The sequence below is a fragment of the Tamandua tetradactyla genome, chromosome 10 (genome assembly GCF_023851605.1).
Source record: "Tamandua tetradactyla isolate mTamTet1 chromosome 10, mTamTet1.pri, whole genome shotgun sequence".
NCBI lineage: Eukaryota > Metazoa > Chordata > Mammalia > Pilosa > Myrmecophagidae > Tamandua > Tamandua tetradactyla.
The window spans coordinates 81,807,124-81,820,496 of NC_135336.1; the positions used below are offsets into that span (position 1 = coordinate 81,807,124).

The following is a 13,373-nucleotide window of genomic DNA, read 5'->3' on the forward strand; positions in this document are numbered from 1 at the left end:
TTTGCTCTCAATAATCTGTAGAAAGTCAAAATAATACTATGAGATGTTACATATATTAAAACTTGAAGGGTTTAATTTAAAGACCTCTACTTGAAACAATAATTAGGTTCTGCTCAAACTACATTATAGAATTTTCAGATTGTCTATGGTACCACATGATGTTCCAGAATTTTTATACAAAGAACAAAAAACAGAATCTAAATCTGCATGTTATAAATGACCCCATAAAAGACCTACTACATATATACTTATGCTAATTCCTAAAATGGCAAATGACTCATATTATGAAGGGGGGAAATATGGTGTATCTGGGGCAAGTCATGGAAATGGTGAAATAATTAAATATTAAAAGAGAATGTGGGCCTGCCATGCCAAAAAAAGAAAGAGACGGTGGGTGTTTTGGTATATTTCTTAAATACTGAGAAGCATTTACAGTGTAATTTGAGTTCATAGAATAATAATAAATAAAATTAAGTTTCCTACTCAGGTTCCTCAAAAGCAATAATTGTATTGTTTAATTAAGTGGCTCACCAAGCATGTATTAGATAAGCTTCAGCATTTTGGCTATTTAATGACTATAAATTCCTTAGCTTCAGGAAACTATTTAGAATGGGCATAGCCCAAATACTCCTAAAGTTTGGGAGAAAGGCCAAAGGAGAAGGTGGAGCTATAACAGAGAAGAAAAGATTTAACTGAGTATCACTGCTAAGTCATTATATTGATATCTCTTTTAGTCCCCAGTGTCTTGGAGCAGCTAGAACTAAAAATATAAAATTATAACCCATACCAAAGTCTGAAATCTGTTCTACAATGAATTGTGCAGTGTGCTTTGAAATTCATTGCTTTTTTTTGTATATATATATATATATGTTATTTTTAGCAGTAAAAAATAATAAAACATTAAAAAAACAGTGGCGATCAAACTTTACATTTATATTTGCTAGGGTGCCTAGACTCTCTGGTCACAACCTTGTTTTAAATTCCATAGTCAATAGGGTTAATAAAATATTTCACTCAAATGAAGCGTTAAATTAAAAATCACTAATCTTACTCTTAATTTCATATCATTTTATTCAATGCTTATAAGACCACATTTGTTTAAATGCAAAAACTATTTCATTAGAAAAGAATGCCCAAGTTTCAAATGCTAAATGAGTGATCATATAAAACTATGTATGAATAAGTAAAAAAATTTACATGACAAGTCTTAAATGTTGTCATAACATGGTATGCAGCAGTAAAACTCCTTTGGTTTAAGTTTCATGTATATATATAAATTTAATTTCAAAAGTTTAACATAAACATTTAAAAAAAATTTTTTTAAGTTAACTTAGAGATGTGACAGAGAATTTCAGTTAATTCTCTAAGTTAACACAACTGATTAGGGGAAGAATTTGAATCAGAATTCACATTTCTTATTTTTTTTTTAATTTACTGCTTTATTTATTAATATCCTAGTTCTTCCTCTATGAAACAATTATCTTTATATTTTCACTGTGACATTAATATAGGGTAAAGATAGTGCTCAGTAACTTACCTATAGTTTTATACTAGAAAATATCTGTCAAGATAACATAGGAAAAACCACTGAAAAGTTGTAAGATCTTAACTTCACATATGACTTCCATCGTGGAGACATTAACTGTACATGTCATTTAAGGATAATGACATTTTGCCTAGAATCACATCATATTTTCGACTTTCTGTTAATGGCCAGCATGTGACACTTTGTAGAAAATTGCTTCATTTTTATTTAGAAAGGATAAATAAAAGTATATAAATGCACAAAACTAGTATGATTGGCTTATGAAGGGAGTCCTTACTGTGGGCCATAATTATTATTTCCAGAAAAAATGAACGAACATCAGAATTTTTGTGGGCCAAGACAATTAAGATCTGTCCAATTTTGTCCTTGCCTCAATGTGTGATTAAATCTAGATTTACTTTCGTCCAGTTGATTACATTTATGAATTGAATGCAATCTCTCAGATGAATAATATAACATATTAAATTAGTTAAATAAAAAAATCATTTCAGGAATGCAAACTAAATGCCTTAAATAGATTCACAAATGAGAGACACTTGGAAATATATATAAAAATCTAAATGCTCAGTGGTTCTCACAAATTAACTGACCCAAATACTCTGCAGAAAACTTTGTTTCTGCTGTTAGAGAGTTTAATGTTTGAACTATGTCCATGAACACCTGTGTGTTTTAGTTTCTTTATATTCTTGCAAATCTAATATTTTGCTACTTTAAAATTTCCATATCTGAAATAGCGTGGCAATTCTAAGTGCATTTATGATAATAGTTTAGTTTGTTTTTATTTTTAACTTCAATAAAGTAATGTCATGACTTAGGTTTTTCTTTTCTTGGTCAATGAACATAAACCCAGGGCAGAGAGTTAATTAAGATTAAAATAGTTAGCTTTAATATTAATATAATACAGTGGGAAAAGCAGTGGCTAGATGATAGGTATTTTTATATTTCATTCTGCTGGTGACATAAATTAGCTTTGTAATTTGAGTGAGCCCGATGCTGTATTGAGCAGGCAATTGGGACGCTACCTGGGCAGGATAGAATAGACTATGAAAAATAAACACCTAAAAAAGTAGCCCCCTCCCTCATTGCCCTCCCCACCATTTTTTCTTGGCCATGCCAGTAATAGTTGAAGCAATTAAAATATTCTAAGCCATTGTATAAAGTTAAACAAACATTTAGCTTGAAAACACCCAGTCCCAAATCACAAGCTCAGATCTCATTTGCTTGCATAAAATTTTTACGTACAAGCATATTATATACAATATGCTACTGTTTCCCATATTATGGGGAATTTATAAGAACATAACAGCATGGCTCAGAAATCAGCAACAAGGGTATTAGACATATAATAACTTACATATTAAGCTGAATGTGCATATCTTATCAAAGAAGTGGTGTATGATGGAGAGATTATATTTCCAAAGAGCTATATGACAATTTATTATAAGGTTCCCAGGGTTTACAAGTTATTATATGGCCTCCAGTAATTCTCTTCAGTTTAGAATGACTACATGGGCCTCTATTAGGTCTAAGCAAACACATATTAAAGATATGAGAAAAGGACAGGTTCTCTTCCATTTGATCTCAGTGTACATAATTTTCTGATTTTGGTAGAATCAGCTATATTAAACATGAATATTTCAAACACATCCTCTACAACCAGAGCTAAAAGACTGAACCCTGAGGGGGTAGAAGCATTGAAGAGATACTATATCTGAGTACTTTAAAGCTTCTGATTCAATCAGTAAACTTACAGAAAAGCCCAGCTGCTACACTCAAAGAGATGGCATGAACCATACCAGGAGAAACTTAAAAGATGGCATTAATATTCCCTGAGATTTAATCTGAGATGGGATTTGGGTCCTTATTTGAATGCCTTTACCAGGTTAACTATTACTTAAGATTTGATGATGGAGTTGCTTTTATAGAAATAAATACACAGAACATTAAAGCCAAAAAGAGAGAGTGAAAGAGTAACAGGCCAAAAGAATATATTGCTTTTTTTCTTCCCTCAAACAGTTTAGTCTCCTGAAACTTACATTTCCTGGTATTACAAAGTGAATTATACAGTGGAGAAGAAAAAAGGTCCTTCCCTGAAGCATTATGGCAAACCTGAAACAATTTTAGGTCTGACATTTCCTGCAGCTGAATCTGATGAAAAACAGATCAAAGTCAAGGTGAATGCTTTTCCTCAATTCCCCCTGAGAATCAGATTTAGATTGTGTTGTAACTGGTACACAAACTTGCTACCAGCAACAGAACCAAGTTGTTTCTAGATAATCTAAGTTAATCGAGAAAAACATAAAGATTGCTGCTACTTTTTATCACTTTAATTTTACTGCTGTGCATTTATCCTTTGTCAGTTGAAAAAATTAGATGGCATTGTACTTTGTCTTTACACACATATTCCGTTTAAGGCAGTTCCTATTTTACATGGTTCTTAGTTTCCTGCCATGGGAAAATTGTACTTTAGTAGAAAGAAGATAGAATTCCTGTGAGAAAATATTGCGATTTCTGAAGGATAGGAATGTAGTACAAGAAAGGTAAAAATGACCAATTTTTAAAATAAATTCTCACAAACAGCAAAGGGTAGAATAGAGACGCATAAATTTTAAGTAGCATTAGCTTATCATGGAGGAATATAGAGTGAAAATTACTAACCTCATATCCAGAGATTCTGATTTCTGATGCAGCTGGTAGGTAGACCCTGCTTAGGGGATACACTGTAATAAATGGTAATTATATGCGCAGATGACCAGAGATAAAAATAAAGATGTTCTATATGGGGCAGAGCAGCAGCTGCTGTGTTCCTGATCATTTCTATGCTACAGCAGTTGTCAAATGCTCTTGCTGTGCTGCTTTCTCACCATCACCTCTCACCTTACCGATCCTGACTGAGAGAAAGTACCAGGAGAATATATTTCTGTTTGAAGAAGCTCTCAGTACTATGTAAGATTCAAATCACAAATGCTTAATTCTAAATGTTTCCCTTTCTTTTCATTCAAACTTACTGAGAATTCATTGATTCAAAAGTTTGGCAGGCTAGAGCCAATTGCATATTTTTCAAATATTCTAATCAGTAATTAAAGTCTCCAAAATATTTTTAACTTAAAAAATCCTATAAACTAGTATTTGAAATCTCATTTTAGTAATAAAGTAATGAAATACTCTGGCTTAGTGTTGTCATAGCTTTCCTAATGCAATCAAGTGAAAGGACTAGTAAATCTTTAGATCTTTAGATGGTAAATATCGAATTAAGTTATAAAATTTTGAATTACATACTATGGTAAGTGTAATATGCCCACATTTAAAAGACATTTTTTTTTTTCTTTTTTCGGCATGGGCAAGCCCCAGGTCGCCATCATGACAGGAGGGAATTCTGCCACTGGGCCACCACTGTTGCACTGCCCGAGATAAAATAGTTTGTCCTAATTAAATTGAGAGTGAACCTATCAGTGAGTGCTCTTGAAATTGAAAAAATAAGCCTCATTTCGATTATATCCTAAAAGTCTAAAGAAGATAGAAAGAGCAATATCAGCCTTGCCAGACATAGCCCATAGCCTTTCAATGGAATGAGAAATACCAAAATGTCAAATGTTGGCTATTTCTATTTTACTGCATTTTGAAAGAAAATACTACAACACATTATATCTTTAAAGTTGATACCAGATTTTAAAGAAATTTTATGCTTTGACAAATAATTAGAAAGAATATCATTTGCCAAGGACAACATAAAAAAAACAAAAGAGGGAACAAAAATTATATCCAAGAGATAATATGTGTATCTATTTGTGTGTCTGCATAGAAAATGAGTTTATATTCCAGGAAATCACATTTGTCCTTCAACTCATGAATTCTAAATAAAAACATAGCTTAATTTTTATAAATTGTACTTACATGTACCCTCTGAAATATACGTATTAGTCTTTATTAAATATGAAGACTGAGACAGATGAAACATCACATTTTATCCATGATACTTCAAATTACGTATTTTTCTTTAAATAGTATATTATCAATAATTTCAGATATATATATAGTTATGTGAGACTCAATTTTAACATTCCAAGAAATATCAATTAATTTTAATGTCTCTGTTGGATATAGTTTGCTACCGTTTGATTGAGGACTTTTGCCTCTACATTCCCAAAAGACATTGGTCAGTAATTTTATTTTCTTGCATAACCTTATGTGCTGGTTTGAAAGGATGTATGCCACCTAGAAAAGCCATGTTTTAATCAAAATCCCATTTCATAAAGGTAGAATAATCTCTATTCAATACTGTATGTATGAAACTGTAATCAGATCATCTCCTTGGATGATGCAATTTAGTCAAGTGTTTGTTAAATTGGATTAGATGATGACATGTCTCCACCCATTTGAGTGGGTCTTGATTGGTTTATTGGAGTCCTATAAAAGAGGAAGCATTTTGGAGAACGGAGAGTCAGAGAGAGGAGAGAAGAATGACATAGCCATGAGAGCAGAGAGTCCACAAGCCAGTGACCTTTGGAGATGAAGAATGAAAATGCCTCCTGGGGAGCTTCATGAAACCAGAAACCAGGAGAGAAAGCTAGAAGATGATGCTGTGTTTGCCATGTGCCTTCTCATTTGAGAGAGAAACCCTGAACTTCATCGGCCTTCTTGAACAAAGGTGTCTTTCCCTGGATGGATGCCTTAGATTGGACATTTCTATAGACTTGCTTTAACTGGGACATTTTCTCAGCCTTAGAACTGTAAACTAGCAACTCATTAAATTCCCCCTTTTAAAAGCCATTCCATTTCTAGTATGAATTCTGGCAGCTAGCAAATTAGAACACCTTACCTGACTTTAGTTTTACCTGATGTTGGCCCTATACAATATGTTAGGAAGTTTTCTCTCTTCTTAACATTTTGGGAAGAGTTTTGCAGGAAAGATGTCCATTTCTTTGGGAATGTTTGGCAAATTCACCACTGAATTTTCCATTTAAATTTACCAGCAAAGCAATCTGGCCCTGGGCTATTCTTTGTTGGGAGGGTTTGATTACTAATTCACCATCTTTTCTTGTTATTGATTTGTTGAGATCTCACATTTCTTCTGGAGGTAGATTAGGTATTTGGTGTGTTTCTAAGAATTTGCTCATTTCACCTAAGTTATAAAATTTGTTCACAAAAAGTTGTTCTTAGTTTCTTTTTGTGATCTTTATTTCTGTATGGTCAGTAGTAATGTCCCTATTGCTGATTTTAATTATTTTTCTTTATTCTCCTTTATTTTCTGTTAGTTTAGCCAAAATTTTATACATTTCATCAATCCTTTTAAAGAATCAAATTTTGGATTTGTTTATTTATTCTCACTTTTATTTTATTTGCTATTTAAAAATTTTCATTTCCTTCCTTCTGCTCTCTTGGATTTAATTAGCTGTTATTTTTTCTATATGCTCATGTTGTCAGTTTGGTTTCTAATTTTAGATCTTTCTCTTTTTTGATGTAAGCATTTAGAAGTATAATTTTCACTTCAGCACGGCCTTTGCTGCTTCCCATCAATTATGGTATCTTGTGTTTTCATTTTCATTTAACTCAAGATATTTCCTAAGTTCCCTTTTGATTTCTCCTTTGGCCCTCTGGCTATTTAAAAGTCTGTTGCTTACTTTCCACATATTTGTGAATTTTCCGCTTCTGCCTCTATTATTGTTACCCAGCTTCATTCCATTGTTTTCAGAGAGGATACATTGTATTATTTCAATATTTTCAGTGCATCGAGACATGTTTTCTGAAATAACACACTTTCCAACCTAGAGAATGACTCGTATGCACTAGAAAAGAATGTGTAATCTGTTTCTGTTGAGTGAAATGTTCGTATATGTTTTTAGATCTAGTAAGTTTATAGTGTCATTCAAGTCTTTTCTTTCTTTATTGATCTTCTTTCTGGATGTTGTTATTATTATTGAAAGTAGTGTATTGAAGTCCCCTACTATAAATGTAGAACTGTCTGTTTCTCCCTTCAAATTTGTCAGCATTTGCTTCATACATATTGAGGCTCTGCCATTAGGTACAAATATATTCAAAATATTTCTTGTGGAATTGCTCTTTTTATCAGTACATACATCCTTTGTCCCTTGTAACAATATAGCTACCGCAGTTCTCTTTGCTTTACTATTTGCATGGTATATTTTTCCATCCTTTCATTTTCCAACTACTTACATTGTAGACCACAATATTTCTGTTTAGGTCCTTTTAAAATGTTCTCTCTCTATATTGAAATCGTCATATTGTTCATTCAACATTTTCTGGACATCCTCTCATTTTCTCTCTGCATATACTTTTGTCTCCTTGACCATTTTGAGGATCATATTCTTTAGTCTTTGTCTGATATATACAAAGTCTGATTTTTTTTGGTGTTTTCTTGTTTGTGTCATGTTTCTCTGGAGGAGACATCCTTTACAGTCTCTTTGTTTGTCTTGCAATATTTTGTTTCACACTGCACATTTTAACATTTTAAAATGTTAACTCTAGAATTTAATGTCTGAGCTGTCAGTTTCTCAAGTCTCTGCCAAGCTAATATATGATGGAGATTTACGTGAAAGCCAGGAGCTAACAAACCAACAAGTCAACAACAAACACCTTCTACCCTCTGCAAATTTTCTCTATGTTGGCTGAGATGCCCCTTCAGAATCATAATTCTATCAAGAGGATCAGCCAAAGGCTAAAATGAAGTGCAATGTCCTCTCAGTGTTTTCTAAAGGGGTTTGACCTTAGGAATTCCCCACTTACAGAAATCTAAATATTCCTTATATTCCTTATGAAATTAACTTTCTCCTCCTTCCAGGGCTCTACTATAATTCTTTTTTTTTTTATTTGAAAAAACATTCTTACTTGTATATATGGAGAAGAAGAAATAAATACACAATGTTGAATTAAGTTCAAGAATCAAACTCAATCTGTTTCCAGGACTTGGAAGAATTTGTTTTGTACTGTTCAAGTTCCTGATCCTTTTGAATTCTCATTTCATCAACTTCACTTTCAGCATATTGAGGGTCTCGTACAGGGTCCCTGGCATCTTTTAATGTGTTGATACTCTTTGGTGGAAAGAGCTTTTCATACACTTTCTTCCACAGCTCCATTGGTGAATGAGCATGAAATTTTCCAAAGTCATTATCAGGAACTGGAGACGAGCCTATTTGACTTAAAGAATCCAATCCTGCTGTGATAAACAGTGGTTTATTCTGATCCACACATGTTAATTTGCTTTTGTCAATGCCAAATGCCAATTGGTTGATAATTCCACGTATTTTTAGTAACAGAGCTTCTGATTTACTGGTAAACATTAATGATGCTCCATAGTAATGTGCAACAAATTGAAGTGTCTTGCATATTGTCTTTCTCTTCTCAGAGTCAAAATCCTGAAAAACATCGTATTTACTTCCAATTATGATGAGAGATATTGGAAATTGGTCAATTAATTCACAATCTGGATGGTCCTTCTGCATATTACTCCACATCTTCTGTCTCAGTTCAGAAGCTGCTTTAGAGTTTGTCTTTGCCAGTTTCATTATTACTTTATCTACATGACTTTTTGTGACTTGCAACAGATTTTCCATGGCGGGCCAAAGGTCATTAGATTTTGAAAGATCCAGAACAAGAACAATAGAAAACGTCCATGAAGTGTCACTGGTGATTGGTATGCTGATTAAGTCCAATAAGGAGGTTCCTCCACCCAGTTTCCAAAAGTGAGCAATATCTTTTGGTGTGTTATGCCCTTTTGCTCTTCTTCCATATGTATATTCCATAGCTAAGGTTGGTTTTGGTGGCTCATCCCTGTCAAGACAGCTTAGAATAATAGTAGTCTTTCCCCCATTTTTACTGCCCATGAAGAAAACAGATTTTTCTCCAATTTCAACTCCATCACCTTCAGTTCCATTACTTCCCCTTTTTTCCACTTCAGCTTTTGCAATTTCCCAGACAGTATCACTGAGCATAGTGATTCGATCACCCCAGGGCCGCAGGTGTGGTGAAAGGCCCACCCTCTCCACTATAATTCTTAAAGCAGATAATCTTTTGCTCCAGGCTTCTTTGACTCAATTGTTTCTTACATTGCTTTTTCTGTCTGCAAGTTGCTTCTCCTGAAGGGCAAGCTCTGGGAAGATGAACCAGAGATGAATTTTCCTGTGCAGGCTTTCAGGCTGCTCCTTATAGGTTAGTACAGAGATTCTGGCACCCCAGAATGTGTATTGAGTTATGCAGCTCCCTCCAGAACAGGGCCAGGGAATGAAGGTTGGTTCCATACCATCCCAAGGAAGGGTGGAGGAAAGGCCAGCAAGTGTGCCAGGAACATCTATCATTTTTAAATCTGTGTTTTCTTGATTTAGCACTTGCTCAGTTACTGCAATCCTTAAACTCTTTTCCAGAAATTCGGGAAAAATGCTTCTGCCAGTTTGGGTAGTTGTTCAATGAGTCTATCCTGGAACAGTACCCTGGAGCATCTCACTGAAAGGTTTAGGAAGTGAAAGGGTGAGAAAGAAGAAAGGTACACCAGGAAATTTAAAGTGTGTGGGGGGGTTATTTCTGCACTCCCGGGCAGAACTCACCAAACCCAAGATGGAGGGAGGTGAGTGTGCATGTGGACTTTGACACAGGCAGCTTTTAAGAATGGAGGTCAAGTGACATCTGGAAGGGGCAGTTCATTAGTTCCGGAAGTCAGGCTGGGAGGGGTGACACAGCCTCCGCAGCTCCAGTTGCAGTGCCCTTCCCCATTCTCCTGACCTAACATTCCAGCCTTTTTGTGATAATAGGGCACCGAGATCTTTCTGGTTACTTCCAGCTGTAATGGGGCAGTGTGGGGTTATAGGCTGGAACCATCACAGCCAAGGGAGTGGGGAGGCTGGCTGTAAGAATCTGGTGAAGAAGGCAGGTGATGATAATGATGCAGGAGCATTTGGTTGACTGCTATCTGGGATAGTTCCTTCATGCATCCCTGAAGGAAGTTGAGGAGGCAGGGAGCTAGGAGAAAAAAGAGACAGATTAGGATAACTGGTCCTAGTAGCGGGAGGAACCATGTCACCAGAGGAGAAGAAAACCAGCTTAAGGTAGAGTTGGTTCCTTTTTTTCTGTGGTAGAGATCGTCTTTTAGTTTGTTTAGGGTTTGAGTATTTTGTTCCACCAGACCTGACTTGTTGATGTAATAGCAGCATTCCTCTTGGAGGAATATATACATTCCTCCTTTTTCAGCTGTCAGCAGGTCTAAGGCCCATCGATTTTGAAGAGTTACCTGGGCTAGTGAGATGAGTTGGCATTGTAGAGAGGAGAGGGATTCTGATGTTGATCCAGGGCTACCTGTAGTCAAATCTCAAAGTTTTGAGAGGTTAAAATACCATGTCCCAGTGCCCTTCCCACTGCAGCTAAGGCTGCAACCAAAGTGGTTAGGCTGATGCCTACTAGGATGGGAAGGAAAGCAGCCCTTTTTGAGTGAGGAGAAGGCAGTAGCCAAGTTAGTTTGGACTCCCCATAGAGGGTTATTAGGAAGCCTGGTCCTGGGGAAGTGGAGTTAAGGCACTTGGTAAGAGTTCATTACACCAGAAATATTGTCCTTTGGGAGCATGGGTGGTGTTGTGGATAGTGACGTTAGTCTGGCACTTGCTATGAAGTTTTGTTTGAGGGTTTTTTATCCAGTGTTGTGAGGCTCCTAATTTGGCAAGAAGATCTTGCCCCATTAGTGGGCTGGGGCAAGAAGGCATTACTAAGAAAGAATGTATAATGGGGTACCCTTTTATTAAACATGTAAGCAGTCCAGCAGTTAAGGGGCATGAAGGACAGCCATCTATGCCCATAACCATGACCTGGGAAGGAAGCAGTTGACCTGAGTAAGAGGGGAGGATGGAAAAGGTAACCCCTGTGTCCACTAAAATGGAGGTGGACTTACTCATTACCTTGATTGTTACCCTGGGCTCAGCGAGGGTGATTGGGGTTGCTGAGGTTGGGCATTGTCAGTCGTTGGTGGCCAGGCCCAGGACTGCTAGTGATGGGTTAGGGGTTGGAAGGACGGCCCCTCCACAGCCAGGTGCTGAGGGGCAATCACTTCTCCAATGTCCCTTTGTACCACAGAGAGGGCATGGTTCCTTGGGCAGTTGAGGATTGGGGCACTGGCGGGATCAGTGTCCTTCAAGACCACATTTGAAGCACTTTTTTGGTGGTAGATTAGTCGTAGCTGGCTTCTTCTCCATTAAAGCGGGCCGCAGAGCTGCAATCAAGGATTGGGTTTGTAAATTTGCCTTTTGGCGGTCCTGGTATTCCTTTTCTGCCCTTTCCAGTTCATCATGAGTATTAAAATTTTAAAGGCCGTGTTTACCAGGTCACGGATAGGGGCCTGTGGACAATCCTCAATTTCTCTAAGTTTATGCCTTATATTTGGAGCCAATTGAGATATAAAGTGTGTGGCTAAAACAACTTTACCAGCCTCTGAGTCAGGGTCTAGGCAGGTATATTGGGAGAGGGTTCTGTCAGCCAGTGTAGTATAGCGGCCGGATTTTCATCAGGACCCTGGGTAATTTCCCTTAGCTTATGGAAGTTTACTACTTTATTTGAAGCTTTCTGCATGCCGACTATGAGGCATGTGAGCATTTTGTCCTGCCTAGTCTGCCCGTTCCTCCCCACTAGAGTGTCAACTTGATATTCCCACCCTGGCTCTTTGTCTGGCACAGCCTCGGCCCCTACCAGCATGGTGTGGTTGGTTATATGCACCTGGTTAGCATGAGCCCTGGCTGCATTGAAAATGTGGTCCATCTCATCTGTAGTGAGGGAAGAAGAGCAGATTACATGAATGTTATGCCAGGTTAAATTGTAGGCATTAGCTAGATATTGAAATTCCTTACTATAGGCCGTTGGGTTGCTGAAGAATGAACCTAGCCATTCCTCAGTATTAGAGAGGTCAGCTAGGGAGAAAGGGGTGTGTACTCGAACTAACCCCTCAGATCCTGCCACTTCCTGTAGTGGACAGTAAAGAGTTCTTTGAGCGGGTATGAGAGCTATAGGTGAGGAGGGCAAGGCTGTTGAGGACAGTGGGGGACTGGATGGAGATGGAAGGGGAGAATAAGATGGCGGCTGGAATGCTGCTGGAGCAGGGGGAGAAAAGGGGAGTAAGATGGTGGCTGGAGCACTGCCAGCAGAGAAGGAGGAAGAGAAAGGCAAGATGGTGGCTGGGACGTCACTGGAACAGAAGGAGGAAGAGAAGGAGAAGATGGCGACCGAGATGTTGCCGAAGTAGAAGGGAAGAGGGAAAGGCAAGATGGCGACTGGAGTGCCGCTGGAGGGAGGGGAGTGTAGAGCGAGGGAGAGGAGGATCCAAAGGGAGGGGCGGGAGCACAGAAAGAAAAAAGCCTGAACATAAAGGAATTTCGGCCCATTTGTTGTTCCTCTGGCAAAAGCTGCAGAGGTTCATAAGGATATTAAAATTGAAAGTCCCATCCTTAGGCCAATGAGAATCATTATCCAATTGATAGTATAAGGTTTGGTTTTTGAGGATTTATTGCCCATACTGACAGGTCTCAAAGGAGAAAGGACTGGCCCAGGGGGTGTCGGCGTCCCAACGCCCTGAGAGAGTCATCGGAGCTCTTACAAGCCAGGGCTCGTCTCTCCAGGGGACATCTCACCCTGGTTTGAGGCCCTTTCAGGTCCTAGACCTGAATTTGGGAGGGAAATGAGAAGCGGGGTGTCCCCACAACTTTTTGAGTTCCAGGATAGGGTATGAGGCTTGCGGGAGTCCCCGTTCACCTCAGCCCTCGGAAGAAAACCTGTCGTGAATTCACGATTTTCGGAGAGTAATTAACAGACAGGCTCTCTCGGAACCATGAGACCTGGCAGC

The 13,373-nt window shown here is 37.6% G+C and overlaps 1 pseudogene; it reads right to left on the reverse strand.

Annotated features, from left to right (window-relative positions):
• Positions 1–8,439: 8,439 nt before the first annotated feature.
• On the reverse strand, positions 8,440–9,505 carry LOC143648011 (cytoplasmic dynein 2 light intermediate chain 1 pseudogene; annotated as a pseudogene).
• Between the last annotated feature and the right edge of the window lie 3,868 nt (positions 9,506–13,373).